Source organism: Gymnoscopelus braueri (genome assembly GCF_963280865.1).
Source record: "Gymnoscopelus braueri genome assembly, chromosome: 12".
Lineage (NCBI taxonomy): Eukaryota > Metazoa > Chordata > Actinopteri > Myctophiformes > Myctophidae > Gymnoscopelus > Gymnoscopelus braueri.
Genome location: NC_137614.1, coordinates 15901527 through 15921593, shown reverse-complemented (window position 1 = coordinate 15921593; position 20067 = coordinate 15901527). Strand labels below are relative to the sequence as shown.

The 20067-nt window shown below is 44.2% G+C and overlaps 1 protein-coding gene across 1 annotated transcript in view; it reads right to left on the bottom strand.

Moving 5' to 3' along the window:
* The window catches only part of rerea (arginine-glutamic acid dipeptide (RE) repeats a), a 168399-nt gene that overhangs the window by 128391 nt on the left and 19941 nt on the right, over positions 1 to 20067 (bottom strand). The window contains exon 2 of the mRNA XM_080445839.1: positions 1830 to 1896. The gene's annotated coding sequence lies outside the window, so the exon portion shown is untranslated. The remainder of the gene's footprint in view (positions 1 to 1829; positions 1897 to 20067) is intronic.

Genomic DNA, 20067 nt, shown 5'->3' with positions numbered 1-20067 from the left:
CAGCAGCCTTGCATCTAAAGATATCTGACGTTTACTAGAAAGCATTTAACGATTTATTTATGGACTTTTGAAGATACAAACCGGAAATTAATGGGAATAGATAGGAAGGTGGCTAGATATATCATTAGCCAGGCTGTATTAGCTTAGCCTGGGTAGTGCAGATCCGGATAGATATTACAACAAGTGGCTTGGTATAAATAAACAAAGCAATAAATAATGCAGCATCAAAGCACCCAAGGCTGTCTCTTATGCACCACATAGGTTATTTTTTACTTGATATTTTAGTTAAAAAAATATTATCACCGTATCTTTAGAGTTTAAGAGAATTATACCATACATGACAGTGACTTAAGTCCCCCTTTGCATACATTACAAAAAACAAAGACACGAGTCAGCTATCCCTTTAACCCTGTCTCCAACCAAGAGATAATGTATTACGATGTGGTAATAATATGGTTGTTGTCATCTATGATTAGTTTAATAGCTCAGGAGACTACGGTTTTATGTGCTTTATTGTCAAGATTCATGAATCAGGAGGCAGTAAGGCAGTATGCCGTCACTGCCATTGCGTTGTTGTGGATGCATGGAGAATTTCTACTCAAGAGGTGGCAGATGGGAAAATCCACAAATAGCTTGTTTGGATGCATGTATTCTGCCTAATGCATAACACATCTATCTAATAATAGATATGTGCACATGGTTGTGTGTGTGTGTGTGTGTGTGTGTGTGTGTGTGTGTGTGTGTGTGTGTGTGTGTGTAAGACAGAGCAGGGAAATGGAGATATGGAGAGAAGAATTGAATGAGCGACAGAGAGAGAGCAGTGCGTGGGAGATACTGAAACACCTTTTGATAGTTGATACTGAGCAGAGTGGAAGCGTATCGTGCAGCTAAATGACTGTCTTTGTGGTCGCAGTGGTGAATGGATTGAGGAGGCGTGGTACAGCACTAGCTCAATAAGTTACATCATGGCAGGAGGAGGAAAGGATGGATGGATGGATGGAGCGAGGGACGGATGGAGAGATGAGAGCTACACCCATAGCTCATCTATTCCTGTGCACATCCGCAGCAGGAGGGCAGGGATGCGCGGAGGCCACGGCAAGCCAATTACCAAACTAATTAAGTAACCTGCTAGCCGGCTTTGAACTGCAGCCCCCCCTCCGTATCAGCACTGGCTTCACTGCGGCAGCCGTGGACACTCTCTCTCTTTCTCTCCCCCTCTCTGACACACACGCACCTCTTTGTAAATGGCTGGAGAGAGGCACGGAAATGGCAAAACAGTAATCACATTTTCTCACGCTTTCAGTTGAATTACAAACATGTACAGAGCCATGGGTCGGAATTGAAAATGTGAAGGGTGGGGGTGGGGTGGGGGTTTGTGGTTCACCGTGCAGGATTCGGTGAGCTGTGTTGGGAGGGAGGCGTATTGGCTTAAACAAAGCAATGATAACAAAACGGTCAATACTACAAGACAGATATTGAAGATTGTATTTCTTACATCCCATACACAGGTATATTAACGAGTCAAATTCATAGGTTTCGGTGGTGGGGAGGTGGCTGTGGGTTCAGTATGGGAGAACACATGGGAAGAGGGTGAGTGAACAGTGACAGGCTTGAGATGTACCCCCCCCCCCCCTGCCCCCCCCCCCAGTGGGAGGGCAAGTACGCAAGACAGCTGGATAAAAGGCGAGACAAGTAAAGGGCGGCATGCTGAAGGTTAGGAGGGGGGAGGCATGGGCAGAGCAGGACAGGGTTAGGAACGAGGTAATACAGGTGAGCAGAAAGGAAGGGCTGCATTAGCCACTGTTGTCGCTTCAGCATTGTTGACTAACCTTGACTGCATTCACCTCCTAGCTCTCCGCCACACTGCCTCTCAACAAGGACTGACACAACGATACTCTGGAAGGGGGAAAAAATTGGAGGGAAAAAAAGGGAGACACACGCACACACACACACACACACACACACACACAGACAGGGGAGAGAAAAAAAAACATGAATGATGTGTAAATGGAACAAATAATGTGATAACAGCTTGACAGTGGAGGTCTAAGCATGGGTGAAATGGAGGCAATGAAGAAAGGAGCTGCTTTGGCATCACCTCAAAATACAATGTGAATACAGCCGCTGAACCTGTACCAAAAAAAGAAAAGAGAAACTATAATGCCATTCATAGTGCAGTTGACATGCTCTATGGGGACATTGTGGGGGTTTATTCCAAGCCTCCATTCACTTTTCAATCCACTATAACACTCCAAACGTGCGTGTGTGTGTGTGTGTGTGTGTGTGTGTGTGTGTGTGTGTGTGTGTGTTATAGCTACAGAAAGACCGCAAAGACGCACTCTAAAAAAACGTCATGAATGCACGCACACGCACGCACAGACATACATGCCCCCACCCCAGCACCACCCCCATTATCCTATGAGCCTTCTCTTCACCACCTCGCTCGACAACAGCTTGGAAATAAAAATATCGCTACTGTGCCTCACAGCACCTGTTCAATAACACTGACATTTACATTTGCCATTCACATAGTCAGAGATTCCTTGCATTTACCGCCTTTAACACCCAAAAACACAACACGTACATTATGAATCTTCTACACTGTAAACATAAGCATTTTTGCATACTGCAGTCACAGTACAGTGTGCGTGTGTGTATGTGGTTGCATTGTGTGCCTGCAGGCACGCAATTTTTGGGTGCATAAATATTCATTCGGTACTGTAACTTTGGGACAGTTTTGCGGTATTCACTACATTTATTAGTATGACTTACATATATACTTACATATTTACAGTAGATTGAGGGGGGACACATTTTTATTCAATCACTCTCCACTGTAATAGTTTGGGTGACAGTTATATGGATATTTCTTATAGTGATAGTTTACCAAGGAATTTTTGTTTCTCCAACTGAATCAGCCATACTCAAGCCAATAAAAGTGAATGAGAGTCATAAATAAAGAGATATTTCAGTTCATGAAAAAAATTATTACCATTTTGTCTAATCTTTTCTTTGTTTTGTAAAAGGGTAGGCATAATAAGCTATGGCTTTTGTGTTTTTTTTGTTTGTTTTTTTTTCTTTATTATTATTTTTTCTTTTGTATTACCTATGAATTTTTAACTATGTTAACACAAAATGGACTGAAATAAACTAAACTAAACCATTCAATTTGTGAACAATTAATTCTCATTCATCATCATTCATATCCATGAGTGCCAATAAACATAGCAACCATTTAGGTGAAAGTCCAGCTTTTTAACCACATGAATCCTAGCATCTCTATTCTGGGGGGCGAACATTCGGCAAAAAAAGCTGATCTACAAGCGTGTAGATCGGCTATTTTTGGGTAAGATATATAGTAGTGTGCAGTGAATTGGGGGGGGGGGGTGCTAGTATAGAGCCCTGGGGGAATCTGGTCAACTAATTAAATAGGGTTTGAGTGGTTAAGACTTCGCCAAACGTCTCATTCAAAAAGGAAATGCACTGTTCCCACCCTGATGGATATGGCATCAAAGTAGCTTAAAGTCATACCGTGTGACTTTTTCAATCATTTTTTATATAATCTTTCACTGGTACATTTTTCACAATAACCAGTCCACATACAGTAAAGGTGCTATTTGTTTTGTTGCTTTTACCCTTTTTTTTCTCCCCAATTTAGTCGTTATGCCAATTTATTCCTCCCCACACACATTTCTGTGTGTGTTGTCATGGCTGCTGTACCCTACTGACTCACCTACCAGTGAGGAGCCCCTACCGAACGGACGAAGAGCCTTCGTCCTACTCCTCCCGCCCAACACTCCCTGCTGACAGGTGCCGCCCCCCAGCCCGTAGGAGTATGTACATGCAGTGACAAATATAACCTTCCCTCCCCCGAAAACGGGCTATTTGTGTTCGTATATAGACGCTGGACAAAGCCGGATGCACCGCGGTGGATTTGAACCCCTAGACTCCACGGTGGTAGGCAGATATTTTATATCACTACGTCACCCGAGCGCCCTCGTAAATGTGTTTTTCACAACTTCTCTGAACACTATTAAACACCATTTCTATTCATGAGTTTCTGCCCCTGACACTCAAAATGACATAGGCACCGGAAATGTACCAGAAAAGTATTTATTTGTGTTTTTCAGCATTAATAAATACCGTTTCTGACAACATGTGTCGCATTCTACAAGGGATGTTGCCATAGAAAACTACTAAAATGAATTACACACAGTATGACTTAAAAAAAACACGGCCTTTATCCTTGCCGACTATCCCATTATGTAGCTCTGAATATTACAAAGATAAGAAAGTCTAATTTGAGATTGGCAGAGGGAAAATATATATTCTAACACCTACTGTACATACAGATCCTCACAATTTTGGCCCACAAAAAAAGAAAACGTTTCTCTTATTAAGCTGGGATGTTCATTAATTCAACAAGGTTATGAATGCTCAGCACAATAAGGCTGACACAGAATCATCACGGTTTGAGAAATGTACAAAACAGTAATCAATAGATAGTAGCCTATATATAAACAGTGGCTGCTGCATCTGCTACCATGCACCTCCTGAAGTCAGCAAACACTTTGAATCGAAACGTTTCATTATTGGGTTTTGAAATGTGAAAACACCACCACGTGCACGTCTTACAAAATCAAAGTGTTTCTGTCCACGCAGCCCAGTCTTGGCACTGTACAATAAGAGGACCTGCTGGGGGATTTTAGTTTGTTTTGTGTTTCAGTGGAAATAACACAGAAACCCATCCCACCCACAACCAGCCAAGACTATAATAATTCATGAGTTTGCATGTGCATGATTGAGCACAGATTTTGTGTGTTACACCATAACCATTTAAAATGATGGCTAGGATAGGAGGAAAAAAGCATGAAAAGTGCAGTTGGCCACCTAGAGCTGGGTCTCCACTGTGTCACCAGGTGCAGTCCAACCTGGCTGGCTAAGCAGGGACATCTGTTTGATGGCATTAGAGCCATCAGAGCCCTGCCATAACCACAGATTAAATGCTAGTAAATCTGGGGATTAGATCCATGTATGAACAGCCACATTGATTTTGCAAGCTTTTCAATAGCTGCAGGATTTCAACAGCGACAGGCGACACTACCATCGAGCGCACGTAAGCACGCACGCTCACACACACTGGTCTATCTGTCTGGGTTATTTTTAAACGGTGGTGCCAAGTGTACACGCAGGCTGACCTACAGTATCTACAGTACATAATAAACTGCTCACATCTGCCAGTCTATTGGTTGCAGATGAACAGAAAAAGGCACAAGAGCATTAAAAATGAATCCACTTGTACATTGTAGAAAACGTTTAGCTCATTTGGGAACTAGAGAGGTTATAAGCTCGCTCTACTGCTCGGTAGTGTGAGGCTAGACAATGGGCTCGAGGCACGATTATGACACAATCTGACCTTTTCTTCTTTAGCTACATACCCCAGTGCTGTCATGCAATGCGTGTTCGCGTGCCCTCACACAAACGTGCACACACAAATTCTCTCGGTCTCTAATCAGTCCCGTGTGACACCACAAACTTGAATCCGGTGCTGAAATCCCAATCCCTGCCGACTGGGCCATCTCTTAGTGGCTGGCTGACATCAAAGCCATGAGGTCTGCTTTCATGACTTTGCCTGCCTCCGTCTTTCTCACTGACACTGAATGTCCATCATGTGCTCTTTAGAGCAACACCAAGGTAATGATAAACACTTTTTTTTTTTTACTCATCAGACCCACCTTTACTTAACTGGAGGCAGCATGTTCGCTCTCATTTTACATACACTTATCCAGAGCATCGCTCGCTCACACACAATTGTTTCCATTCTGTAAAAGGAGAGTGTCAAATGTGCTGGGCTACATGCCAGGGTTCCAAACAGGCTGATAGAGAGAGGAGTGGAGAGGGGAACAAAAACAACCAGTCACTTAGTCACTCAATCTAATCTATTACGCACTGGGATGTTAGCTAACCGCTCAGGGGTAAACACACCTCAGGGGGAAGTAAGACAAACACAGTTTTTGCCGTTGCATAAGACTCATAACATTATGCCTCACAACAAGCCTTTCTCAACTTAAATCAGTGTGGCGACCATCTTCAGGCGCTGAGCAGGAACCCAACTCCCCCCCTCACCCAAAATGGCTGCTGTGCTGGTCACCACAGCTGACCTTAGCCACATATCAAGCAGAGGGAAAGCGATTACCTGGTGATTAGTGCCCGTTATGAGGCAGCTCCATTAACCTTTGAGAAATGGAGGGTGGAAGCTGCCGTGCCTAGCCAAGCGAAAACCCCTCTTTACCACCTCCGAAAAATAGAGGGGCGAGGCAGGAGTGAGTGAGTGAGTGAGTGAGTGAGAGAGAGAGACAGACAGAGACAGAGAGAGAGAGAGAGAGAGAGAGAGAGAGAACTGCAATGTGACAGGAGAGCAGCTCCCATTAGGTAAGCACATTGAGCCGTCAGGCCTCCACATTCATCAACATGCACACAGAGCAGCAGTCAGCAACACCAGCGGGCTAGCCGGCATCGCTACTGAACCACTGATACTGCACCAGTGATGGAGGAAGTAGACAGAGGAGGGTAAAGGGAGGGCTATTACAAAGCACAATTGGACCCATCTCCACAGCACTGGGCTGTGCAAATGTTTCTGTGCATGGATCAGGTGTTTTTTACTGGTGCTTCCACTACCCTAATGTGTTGGCCATGGGCTGCTAATGACATCATTATCATACATGGGTTGTAATTGGCTGAGCCAAGGCTGCGCCAAGATCAATGGACAGCTAAAGCTGGATCAATTGATTAGCCTGCTGTTGTTGAGCTGCTAAAACATATTTTTCTGTACAGTCAATGTGGTAGGGGATGCGCTGTGGGTGAATTGGGCACATTACAGAGAGGGGCAGCCTGAGATGGGGCTTTAAGCCAGCAGATCTGTGCCATATGATGAGTGAGTTGATATGACAGGGCCACAGAGCTCACTCCAGTAACCTTAACATCAACTAGGAAGGTCCGCTCAGTGGAGCACAAATCTTTGCCAGGAGGCACGGCCCAGTAATACTTGCACTGTCTGACTCGGTGACATCTAGCGTCGCAGCGTCTTTGTCCTGTGCGCCTGCAGCTGCTCACGCATTATAAGCTGCGTTTACATGAATGGCGTTACATTGTTGGGGGGAAAAATGTACATAAAATGCAGGCACAGGCGGTGGGAGAGGCGTTCGCACATGTCCTCCTTACCAGTAGAGTAGATGGCATGATACGTTACAGTACCCAATACTCATGCAAGAGATTACTGTAAACACGCAAGACTAGGAATTTGGGGATGAGAATTATCAACAGCACCCATCTGCAGGCTGGCAGACTGGCTGTAACTTTAATCCGTTGAAAGAGGAGGAACAGATCTATGCAAGCGACCATTTACAGGCAGAATAATAATGTGATAATAATGATCATCGTTCATTATCAAGGGGACGCTGGGGCTAACAGGTGGACCAGTGCTGCTCCTCCTGTAGCCTAAAATCTCCTCATGTCCAAACATATCTTGTCATGTCAACTTGAACTTAATAATCGTTTGGTCTTTTTTTTTTTAACAGCCATAAAGCATATTAAGGAGTAAGGACAGGCATTTGCTTGGTGCAACACAGATTTTGATGGTGAGCCGTTACTGCTTTCAGCAGAGACAGATAAAGAAAGCCAGATCATGAATAATTCATGACATTCGTACATGACACAAGATATCAGTATAGGCTTCTTAAATCAGCTAATTTAACTTTAATCCATCTGCGTCTCTCTCTCTCTCTCTCGCCCACCCACTCCATATATATGTCAACAGAGCCACTTTAATTTGCAGTAGTTGGTCCATGTAACTAGGGCTGGGGACGATAACCGCGGCTATGTAAAGCATACCGCGCGAGGTAGAGTTCATAACAGCATTTTTTTTGCTTTTTGTTACCTTTTTTTCCCACCAAAATATTTTGTTCGGGGGCTGTTGGTTATAGTTATACGAGTGCATATTGTGTGATATGAAATGTTAAGTTTACCATAATAAACAATTATCGTTGTTTAGTGTTGTTATGATTAGAGTGTTTGTATGCCAGGCGACTCAGCAAGTGTAACATGTAACAGAATCGGGCGGGGGCGGTTCGGCAGGTTTTCAAGCTCACTTTCGATCTTGTAGATCTGCTACTTCCAGCAGCCGAGACCGTCATCGACTGACGGCACTGTCGCAAAAAAATACAATCGCTTGTATTTTCTTCCCTTAATCGTTCATTTGAGTGGTTCTCAACCTTTTTGGCTGGCAACCCCCTAAATAGATTTGACCAAGTCATGCTGTTGTAAACAGCTGTGCCTCAACATTATACCTACTTTGAGTTTCTCACTTGCGGTCACACGTGTCAGTTGTGTGGTACTTTTGGATGGATCTTACTGTAACAGCAGGAAGATCTATTCACTGTTCTACCCACGGTCCCAGCCAGGGACAGTGAGAGCAGCCGTTCCAAGTCGTGTAGGCGCACAGAGCACTGAGCAAGCTAGCTTACTAGCCAGTAGCCAGCCTGCCCTGAATGGCTCAGTGCAGCCACACTAGCCACACACACAGCTCCTCCACCGAAATGTTTTGCCTACTAATTATATATTCTTGATTGTCCATCTACTGAAATATTAACCTAAAAATCCATACCGCCCCAGGCCTACATGCAACATAGGGTCGCTGTCGGGTTAGGAAATGGAAGGAAAATCTTCTGAAATAGGGAAAATAGCTGATCTACAAGCTCATGAGCTTGTAGATCTGCTATTTTCACTACTTTAGCTTTACACTCTTGTATCACAAAGTAGGCCATTAAATGATGAAAAAACATAAAAAGCTGGAATTTGGAGATATGATTCTGCCTGACAGCAACGATATATTAAGTTTCACCTTTCATCAGTTTTGTCAACATTACTCTGAAGCATTCGTGTCAGTGAAATTTTTTTTGCCACTGGTACAGGCAGCCTGGCTGTCACAGCAGCATACTTGTACTCGTATTGTAGCTCAAAATTCGGTGCACGTTCACACATGACACCAAAATTAAATATGCCACCACATTGCCTGCAAATCTAGTAAGCGCAAAGTGGCTCTAGGCGCGTGATCTCTGTGTGTCTCTCTCTCTCTGTCTGTGTCTGGTGTACATGCATGCATGTGCACGGGTCATAGGTGTGCAGGGTATGTGTGTGGTATTGTGTTACGCACATTGTGTCACTCCCTCGCTCTCTGTCTATGAGTTCATACAGAGAGCTGTGTGGAAGACACAGACATCCATCCATCATTCCATCTATCTTCATCAGTTTGGGTCACGGGGGCTAACAGTTCCAGCAGAGAATCCTTTCCTGGGCCACATTACAGACGTGCTCCGAAGACATCCCTAGGGAAAAGCACAAGAGGCATCCATACTAGATGCCTGAACCAACTTAAATGGCTCCTTTCCACGTAAAGGAGCGGCGGCTTTACTCCCAGTCTCTCCCGGGCAATCTGGGAACCCAAAGCCAAATGAGAAGGAAAAACAGCGCCCTCTGCTGTTTGTACTATCTCACTTGGCTCTGGGACAATGACGACGGAGCACCCATGCGCAAGGAAACCGGGGGTTTGGTCTGCCTTCAGCGTTTCACTTCCGGTGGTGCGACTATGTTTTCATTCCCACAAACAATATTTCTACACGGAACACTAACACCACTTCTCCCAGAGAACATGGATCGTTTTGGTTATAAGCCCACTTGTTTCTATGATGAAAGAGCAAGTTAAAATGTGAATATCTTTTCGTGGTTTTGTCTGCTCCGCGGACGCTATTGTTAAATTAGTTTTGGTTGGTTTCGAGTGGGGAAGGATCGGCAGACACGTAAATCCCGCCCACTACATTTGATTGGGTAAAGCGCGGCCTGCTTCCTGATCTGAAGCCACGCCCACTTGTAGCCCAGTGTGTACACGTTATGACGAACCTTCCCGACAGATTCCAACGCAGAGCAGAATCTGTTCTTGAGAGATTACTCCCGGGTGACTGAACTTCTAGTTCTTACCCCATCCTATAAAAAGGGAGCCACCCGCCTGAGAAAACCCATGTTGGCCACTTGTATCTGCGATCTCTTTCTTTCAGTCATGACTCATGACCCATATTTCATGACCATAGCTGACACAGACATGGCGATCTTTATAAACTTCACCAATGATACCAACACTACTCACCACAACAAAGAGATTTGCTGGAAAATATATTTTTAGGGTTAGAGTATCTATAAGTTTAACGAGTAGCCATTTCAGTGTCGTGCCAGCTTGTGTCGAAAGGATAGGGGCATTGAAACTGGCTAGTAGTAGATCCCATATGCAGCTTGCACCCAACTGGCTAGTTGCACTCAGGTTGCACTCCATAGTAGGGATGGTAAAAATCACTCACAATAATTGTATCAAGATTAAAATGTATTGCGAAATTGTTCTCCATGTGGTCAATTAGCTTTTGCCAAGCTGCATATAAGGTCTAGAGAGTATTATCAGATAAAAGTTGTGGAGTAGGCGGTCTCTCGTACGGTTTACATTCCAAGGCTTACGATGGTTGAAGATGGCTTATCCTCCAAAATTAGTTACATCAGATCTGTAGAAATACTAAGGATTAAACAATAAACAGCAACCATACTGTACTGTGTTGTTTACATTGTCTACAATGTGGCACCAACTCATCAGTCACCACCCAACTCGATTGTCCTGGTAAAATTAACCAACATAACTGTAACTTAGGTCTACTTAATGTTAATGTTAGCAAGTGACTAATGTTGACCTGTCTCTGCCTTGAGAACAACAGGAATGTGTGAAGCATGTGAGAAAGAATTAATCTCATTTGTCTTTCTCAATTGTCTTGTCTGTCTCATCTGTCAGATCACCCAGAAAAATGTTACTCCTGGCCACAGATTCCATCTAGAGAGGGACTCTGACTGGATGCTGTAACTTACTGGGAGGTAGAGTGCAATGGAATAGCTTCTATAGCAGTGACATACAAAGGAATCAACAGGAGTGGAGAGGACAGTATTTGGATTCAATGACAAGTCCTGGTGTCTGGTATGTGATTATGGTCGCCATGGTAACAGATACATTGTCCGTCACAATGGGAAGAAAACTGAACTCTCTGTCTGTCTCTCTGGCTCCAACAGTTGCAGGAGTGTATCTTTTGGACTGGCCTCTGCTGGCACTCTGTCCGTCTCTACAATTTCCAGTGACATACGGACACACCTGTACACCTTCTAGAGCAAACAGGTCCTGACCTGAGATTGTCTCTCGGACTGTTTGTCTGACTGTTTGTCTGTGTGTGTGTGTGTGTGTGTGTGTGTGTGTGTGTGTGTGTGTGTGTGTGTGTGTGTGTGTGTGTGTGTGTGTGTGTGTGTGTGTGTGTGTGTGTGTGTGTGTGTGTGTGTGTGTGTGTGTGTGTGTGTGTGTATAGCTTATCTCACAAACTACTGATAAACACCAAATGTCTTGTACACACTGCCAGCAGGGAAGTCAATCCCTGCATATCTTTCAAATCGGTCTTCTGGTGATACTCTACCAGCCCACTTTACGTTTTGGCCTATAACTATTTAACCATAGAATCAAAATATTCCCTGTATTCAGATGCACCTCCCCATGAAGTCCTCGTCCAGTTCCGTCTAATTACATTTTCTGCCATCTTAAATTTTCTCTTTTTGTGTGGTCACCGAATTATGCCCGAACGTTTGTGACATCCACCCACCCAAAAGAAGCAATTTCACTTAAAAAGGAGAATTTTGGACTAAGGTTTTCTTACCTTTTCTATGACGTTATATCTTAGGATGAATGGTACAGTAGAAACATTTCATAACTCTACCCAACAGCTTAAAACGTGCGTGGATAGGCCTTGCGTTAGATCACATATTTTAAGAGCTTTTTTTTTTTGTATTTTTTTTTAGATCTGACGTTCATAGTGACAGAAAACTGTCCCAAAAAAAAAAAAAAACAGAAGTCTCGCTAGACGAGATTGAAATCTTGAGATTTCAATCTCGTCTAGCGAGACTTGGGGATCTTTTTTTTTTTTTTTTTTTTTTGCATAGTGTTCTGTCACTATGAACGTCAGATCTAAAAAAAAAAAGCTCTTAAAATATGTGATCTAACGCAAGGCGCACGTTTTAAGCTGTGGCGGACCCGGGATGGAGTTATGATTTTTTTCTACTGTACCATTCATCCTAAGATATCATATCATAGAAAAGGTAAGAAAACCTTAGTCCAAAATTCTCCTTTAAGTCACGACCCATAGGTGCCGTCACAAATGTAAAAGACGCATGAATTTCTTTATGCTAATCAATCTTCACCAAATTAGGTACACGTTATCCCAGGAGTCATGTGACAATGAGTAATACTCACCGGGCACAGAGCGACAGAGAAGGGAGAGACACACAGTTTGACTTTACTGCATCAGTCAGTGTAAGTATTACTACTGGGGCGTGCATTCTGGTATACTTGTTCATGTAACATTGTTATATGCAAAAATACAATTTCTGCCATCCAATGCTGCTTAAATTATATAATAATAGTAATAATTTAGTCCCCTTTTTAGTTGTTGTTTAAGTACTGTATTTGTCGCTGTACATTTAAATTGCACATACATGAAATTTATCCTGCGCATTTACCCATCCTAATTGTTAGGAGCAGCGGGCGCTATTAATACAGCACCCGGGGAGCAGTTAGGGGTTTAAGTGTCTTTCTCAAGGACACTTTGACACACAGACTGGGTGTGCCGGGGGTGAACCAGGGACCTTACGATTCCCAGGCGGCCTCTCTCAGTCTCTACTACTCTAGCTCTCTATTCAGCTGTGGCCACCCCTTGAACTATCTTCCTGTTCTCCACTTTAACCACTGTTATTGACGTCATTCTATCAAAGTACATTTTATCAAAGCCTCATTTCTTGTTACTGCAAATGGCTCTCAGTTCATCAGCCCAACTCGCACACACCTAATACAATCAGGCTGCCACCAAATTGCACGTCTGATTGAGGGACTGTCTAGAGTAGACCAAATCAACTATAAGAAACGAGAGAATACTTATGACTCATACATCTGTGTAGTTAACAAGTCTGTTATCCAGGACCTTTGGAGCTAATAATGGCTCACTATGTAGGGCTGCAAAAAATATTGTATAATTGCAATCAAGAGATCCTTTTCACAATTAATTGTAGAATATTTTATTTTAATATTGGCTTTTGCGTTGCCTCAACAGTACCTCAGTCATTTTTGTTATAAAATAATATAATATATATAATATAGTCTGAATGGTGTGTTAAAAAGGATGTAGTATCTCTGCCAGGCCGGAAGATTGGTGTTTTGTATTTGATGATATGTATTATTGTTTGTGTTTTGTATTTGTTGATGATATGTATTATTGTGTTATTTTTATGCTATGTTGATGAATTGAATACATAGGACCACAATGGATGGAAACAAGTCCCCAGGACTTTGTGGTATCCTTTTAGCCTAAATGTCTGACTGTACCTCGTGCCGTTTACATTTCTGACTAATAAAGTATTCAATCAATATATAAAAACAATTATGGTTTCACCCCTGTCCGTGTGTCTGTCTGTCTGTCTGCGCTAGACCGAACTTTTCTTGCAGTGTGCCAGGGCGCAAGAAAGGAATACACTCCACCCCAAATATTTCAAATCAGCCTTATGGGACAGGGAGCTAAAAACACAAGAATATTTAACAAAACTTTTACAATGGCAGTCAGATCACAGTCTGAAACCTTGTCCAAATAAGTCATATGTAATCAATAGGTAAACTGCCGTGATGTCACAGACTGGCCACATGGAAGTCCGACACCCACATGAAGCCATGCAGTTATTTAAAAAAATGTTATGGGTTGTTCGTCCTTTTTACGCGTGGCTCTGTCATCAATGTGTCTGTCCGGCGCTAATAAAATCTCCCACCATGCAATTGAAAACATGCTTTCCCCCGTGGACACTATAAATAAATAAATATATATGACTTGGACCCCAGGCGTTTAAAAGAACCAGGCGTCTATTTGCTGCAGGCTTCCATTTCTTTTTTGCACCAGGCCATAATTTGGTTACAGTTCCTGTCCAGCATGTTTTTTTGTGAAAAATGATAAGGTAAACATACCGTATCCGTACATACAGTACAAACATAGTGTAAACCAACAAGATATTGTTAAAGTATCTCCCCCTTTTGATATATCTCATACGGTAGGTATGTTTCACAAATTTGCTCAGTGCTGCTACTATAACACTTGGGGTGCTATATAATGAATGAGGCGTCTCTTTAGAATATCAACTTTTTACTGTCTTCATTCAATGTGTACAGAACCAAATCCACACAACAACTTTCTTCTTATCTCCTCTCTATTCCTCTCTATCGTCCTTCACACTCTTTCGTTCCCCCTACCGCTAGACAGAGGAACCTCTTACACTACTGCTACCAAAAAAGCTCTGATCTGAAACGGTCGCTGTGTGAGGTGTTGTATGCTTGTAGATCATATACGTTTGCACACATACGGTAAGTGATAGTGAAAGTAAGAGGGAGGAAGAGAACGCACTCCATTTGAGCTACGGGGAAAAACTGCTGTAAAAACCTTTATTTTATTTCATTGGATTAATGAAGAAAAAGCATTTGAAATGCCACCTAAATTGTGAGTGAAACATGAGTCTTTCAGATCGGATGGATGGGTGAGTAGGGCTTGTCCTGAACGGGACTACAGGCTCGGAGAGGGAGACATTTACGTTATCCGCAAAAACTCACGTTCAAGAGTATACCTATCATCTACTCAGCAAAATGACAACCAGACAATAAACAACCTTGCGTGAATTCATTTTCCACAGCTTACCGACAACCGTGACTCATGGCCCCACCAACAGCGATACCTAAAATAAAAATGGACCAGCACCACAAATTACATTACAGTCAGGTTTATTTATCCCAAGCCCAGACAGCCTCCATCTATGCCAGTACCCTGTCAACATCCACTCATGATGAAATTGGGCAGTAGCACAGCAACTTATTCCTCTCCGTGCAAAGGCTAATGCAGGTAAAATGCACCTGGTGGACTTAAATGTTTGACACTTAGCTTCCTGGCCTGCTAGCGAGCTAGCTCGAGTGGGCGAGAAATGAACCTTGTTATGCGTTCTGACACTGGGCCCAGAGCCCCGGCAAATAAAAACATGCCTCTCACTTACTGGCTGCCTGCACCCACGGGCCCATACATCAGCATTATAGAGGAGCTAGGCAGCCTCAAGGTCAGCTCAATTTCCTCCTGCCCTTATGAAGCATCAGAAACACAATGAGAGGGGGCACCCACACACATGTAAAGACATTTTCTTTTCTTTTTTGGGGGGGGCGGTGGGAGCATTTGGAGTGTGAAGGAGAGGTGGGGGTCTAATACAATGGGGAACTGTGACAAATCACTAGGAGAGTGCCGATGTGGTCTACAGTAAAGACGGGGCTACTGCAGGTATTTGTAAGTAAATTTGTTGGCGGCAGAAAGCAAGCATTAGGCCTACTTGAGCATTACGTGTGCCGAGTGAATATACTGTAGTAGATTGTGTTTGCTCTAGCAAAGAGCTCATGCTTTAAGTAATAGGATTGAACAGTTTTTTGTTAAGCACGCCGTCTCCACTTGTGTAATCGCTCAACTGTAGTCTATGAAACTACAGGATAATTAGGCAGGCCTACTAAATTATCGTGTTTCAAAATGCGACAAAATGTGAATACAATGTTTACCGTTTACCATAATTAAATTCTCAGCTGTAACAGGGGAATATTTAGCGACCTGATGCAAACCTAATGCCTTTTTCCTTCCTTTTGAGATCTGAGCCCATTCATCACATGCCCAAGCAATTTGATAAATTACACAGAAGCATGAAAGCTGATCTTCTGTATTGAGTGTGTGTGCGCGGCGTGCATTTGGTTCTGTGCCTTAGTCGGCAGTCATCCATGGCTGCCTCACAGGCTGGGCTTGACATCCTCAGTTAAGAGCCTGGGGAAATAACAGCAAATTCACTTAATGGCACCACCTCATCTATTCCTCATACAGAGGGGAGAAATAGACCTCATCTATTCCTCATACAGAGAGAGAGAGCGAGCAAGCGAGAGAAGCTCCTTGAGGTGTTACAAAATGGCTGTGTGCTCTCGGCTGTGCTACCGTCTCTTCTATCCACAGGGTGCAGGTGTGTGGGTAAACACGGAGTGCGCATCCAGATCCATCAGAGGCTTCTGTCAGCCACCAGCTGCAATTTGTAGTCAACTCTGACCTGTTGTGAAAAGCCAGCCGGCCTGCCTGTGATGCTGCCACTAAGTTCTTTTCACTGTGGTAGTACAATTTGGTCTGTGGGTGCCTTGCGTGTGTGTGTTTACGTCTGTGTGAGAACTCACCCCACTGTGCGTTCTTAGCATGTTGCATTTGTAAAAGTGTGTGCATATCTATGCGCGTGTGGGTGTGTGTGTGTGTGTGTGTGTGTGTGTGTGTCAGCCTGCCTATTGGGAGGGATACAGTGCCAGTGGTTTAATGGCTCCTCTCCATCTTTGTGATGGAGGCATAACAGAGCAGAAGGGAGAGAGCCTGTGCTGGCTGGTGGCTGGATAACATCTCAGGCTAACAGCGGGTAGCCCATGCTATCAGTGTAGCTCCAATTCCCCTAGGGCTATTGTCAGAGCCCCTGACCCCAGTAGGACAAGCCAGATGACCCCTCTCTCTGCCCGGGACACAGGAAGAGTGAGGCACAGAGTCTCACTTCTGTTTCCTTCCTCTCTTTTACTCGACATTCTATGCAGAGCCACCAGCAGCTCTGCCTTTCTTCAGGCTTTGCATTGAAAGGACGCTTTGTAGCAAGCACGCATAGGCTGGCACACTAACTGCTCGGTGACACGCTCACGTGCATCCTGCTTGTGCTCAACCGCCGCAGAAAATAAGAGACAGCATGGGAATTGGCTGCTACAATGTAAAATGTGAATGTGAGCACTGAGCAGGTTCATACTTTGTGCAGAAGACATGTCATCATTCAAGAATGTTTGAGGCAGTGAATGAGGTGGATTACACCGAAGCAGCGCATCTTGAGATGACTGCAAATGACAGAACCTCGCCTAAATAACAGGCACGAATGGCAACCAGCCAGAGTACTAAATAATCTACTGCTGTTGCAGCTCCACAGATATAATGATTTCCTTGTACAGTGTGCTACCGCAGTAGTGGTGTCTGTTAATAATATCCCAGGCCATAATATCTGTCTAATATGTATCTGGGAGCACAAGCCCTGAAGTGCGACGCAGGCTTCCTCCTGTGTGCATTACCCTTTCATAAAGCTCTCTGCTCTTCCATCTGGGCGAGTAGCTTCTCGCTACTCGGCTCCCCAGGGTTAGCTTGTCAGCCTCCTCTGAGCCCCCCCCCCCCCCACCTCCTCCTCCTCCTCCCTGCACCTGCACCTGACACTTACAGTGTTCTTTCTGCCCCCCCCCTCTCTCTCTCAACCCCCTGGAGAAAATGTTCGTTCGCCCCGCCCACCTAGCTCCCAGCAGCCCCTGGGGCAGGGGACAATTAAAACCGAGGCAGGAGCTCAGCCAAGTGTCACAGTGGGTCTCAGATGGGGCTCTGCCTGCGTTAGTGGGTGGGGGTTAGTAGCGGAGCTTAGAGAAAACAATATACATCTGTTTCGTTTCAGATTAACATTAATTCTGCTTTAAGGTGATGTCAACAGATCAACACGTCCAAAGCAATAGAGGCTTTGCGGCCATGATACATTTGTCTTTGCTGTAACCATTCCATTCCACATTTCCTAACACGCAAACACAGCTTTTCTCTGACGTCAACCAATTACAAGCTTGCCCTGGCTGCCCTTGACTATGTTCCCTAACCTCCCTCTGCTCCCCACGTCAAAACACTCAGCAGTGCTGATCCCCACCCACCCTCCTCTTGCTTGCTCTCCTCTCTACTTTCCATCCATTCTTTTGCTCAGAGTCACTGTCCTTATGGCTGTGAAATATTTAGCAGATCTATCTCAGCACACCTTTAGGCAGACTCAGAGCTGCTGTCTCCCTCAGCCAGGTAGGAAGTGACAGGAGCAGGACAGACAGGAAGGAGGGCTTGCTATATCTCGTCAACATTATTAAATCATTCCTCCCCACGGCAGTCCCTGGGTGGTCTCGGGTCTGCGTTATTTCTCAGTCAGGGTTCAATGGCCTCAGCTCCTTGGGTCGAGACTGGCTTGCTCCGCTAGCCTAGCGCTGTGCTAAGCAGGTGTCAGGGGAGTTTCCCCTCAATTAAGCAAAGGTAAAGTAATGCCTCTCTCCATGGCAGAGCCGTGAATACATTAGTCTTGCTGTCACCACAGGCTTTGGCAGGCTAGCGTGTCGAGCAGCGCGGAGAAGACAAACAGCTGGCAGTTTCAACTGCTGCTGAAAGCTGGTTAAGCAAACTCACACCAGGATCTGTGTTAAGTGTACAAAGGCTCATTCTAATACACAGAGGTGTTTCTCAAAACAAAATCAGCAAATAGTATTACTCCTGTGGGATGTAACCTATTAGTCGATTGAAAAATATGAACACATCAAAACATATCCCAAAATGTGTAAACCGTAAACGGCATTGCATAATTTCATTATGCTTGAGACTTGGTGGGGGTTTGGCTAATGAGTTTAAATGTGCCCTCTGAGTGGATGGCATTGGAGCGCACTGAATGTTTGTGTTAATTAAAGCTCAGGGAAAATAATGTAGATGAGGTTAGCTTGACCCACAGCCTTACTGAGGGATTCTGCCAGGAAAACAGTTAACAAATAGTTTTCAAGACTGTACATACTAGGTGTTTTAAGAAATTCAATTCAAACTAAAGCGTTAGCAGCCAAGTATCTAATGAACTAATTATAGCAGCACATTTCTCTCTGGGGAAATAATTACCCCCACGATGGGGTAAAATGTATGAATTTCAGGTATGAAGCTGTGACAACCCTGGGGTTGTCAGGGTAACTGATCTAGTTGTCATGATTACTAACCTTGTGTCTGTGTTCCACAATGATTGGAGTGGAGTGTGTCATCATCAGTGGAGATCTATCTGGCCCACCTGCCTTACCCTCTATATAAGAGGCGGCTGGGCCAATCTCTCGCTCTCTCATCATGGAGCTCAGTCACTGGGAGCAGTTTTTACATTTTGGTTGTTAAGTTAGTTATAATTAAATAATTTGAAACGTTCTTTGTTTGTGTGAGCTTCCTCATTTTGTTATAAACGGAGCCATTTGTAACAAAGCCATTTCAGTTGATATGTTAAATCGCTAACAAATCCTAGGCTATTCAATTATCGCTATGTTTTGCAGAATAATAAAACAGCGTCTTTGCACAGTTTTTGACCTCTCCTAAGCTCACTAGTATTTACCTCATAAAACAACAATGTGAGTGAGATAACCTGTATAAAAATATGTCAACAGCAGCAATAAACTGCATCCTTTATCAGCCTTCATGTGAGTGTATTATACTGTGTGCTGGGCTGGCGTATTGAAAGGGGCTGATTGATGGCTCCACTATGGACTGTCTGTCCACCTCTCTCCCTGATGAGACATGTCAATATGAAGACACATGAATGCAGCAGCCTGTCCTCCATTTTCTCCCTTCCTCCACATTCTCCTCCCTTCCATCTCCTCCCTTGTCAGGGGCGACGAGAATGACGCAGTAAATACAGACTGCTGTGTGCAACCAAACTGAGGGCTCCGCTGCCTTTTATCTGCCATGACAGCTTGACGAAAAATCAAACGTGCAGGGGAAAGAGTTAGCATTCCCTTTAATAAACTGCCAGGAAGAGCACAGGGAAAAGTAGAAAGGGAGACTCTCCGCTCGGCTCAGCGCCAGTCAGCTGGGTACGGCCAAGCGGCGGCTGGAGTGGGGGGCACGCCATACATTAACGGGGGAGAGCACTCCTTCAGGCATTGACTGGTATTATGCTTCTCATGCAGAGCTCAGGCATCCAGTATCATTGCACCTACCAGGAGCCGTCGGAGCCAATCAGTCATGGGTTGAGAGTCGGTGCACGGGCAGGATATGAACACCCACAGGACAAGTTAGAGAA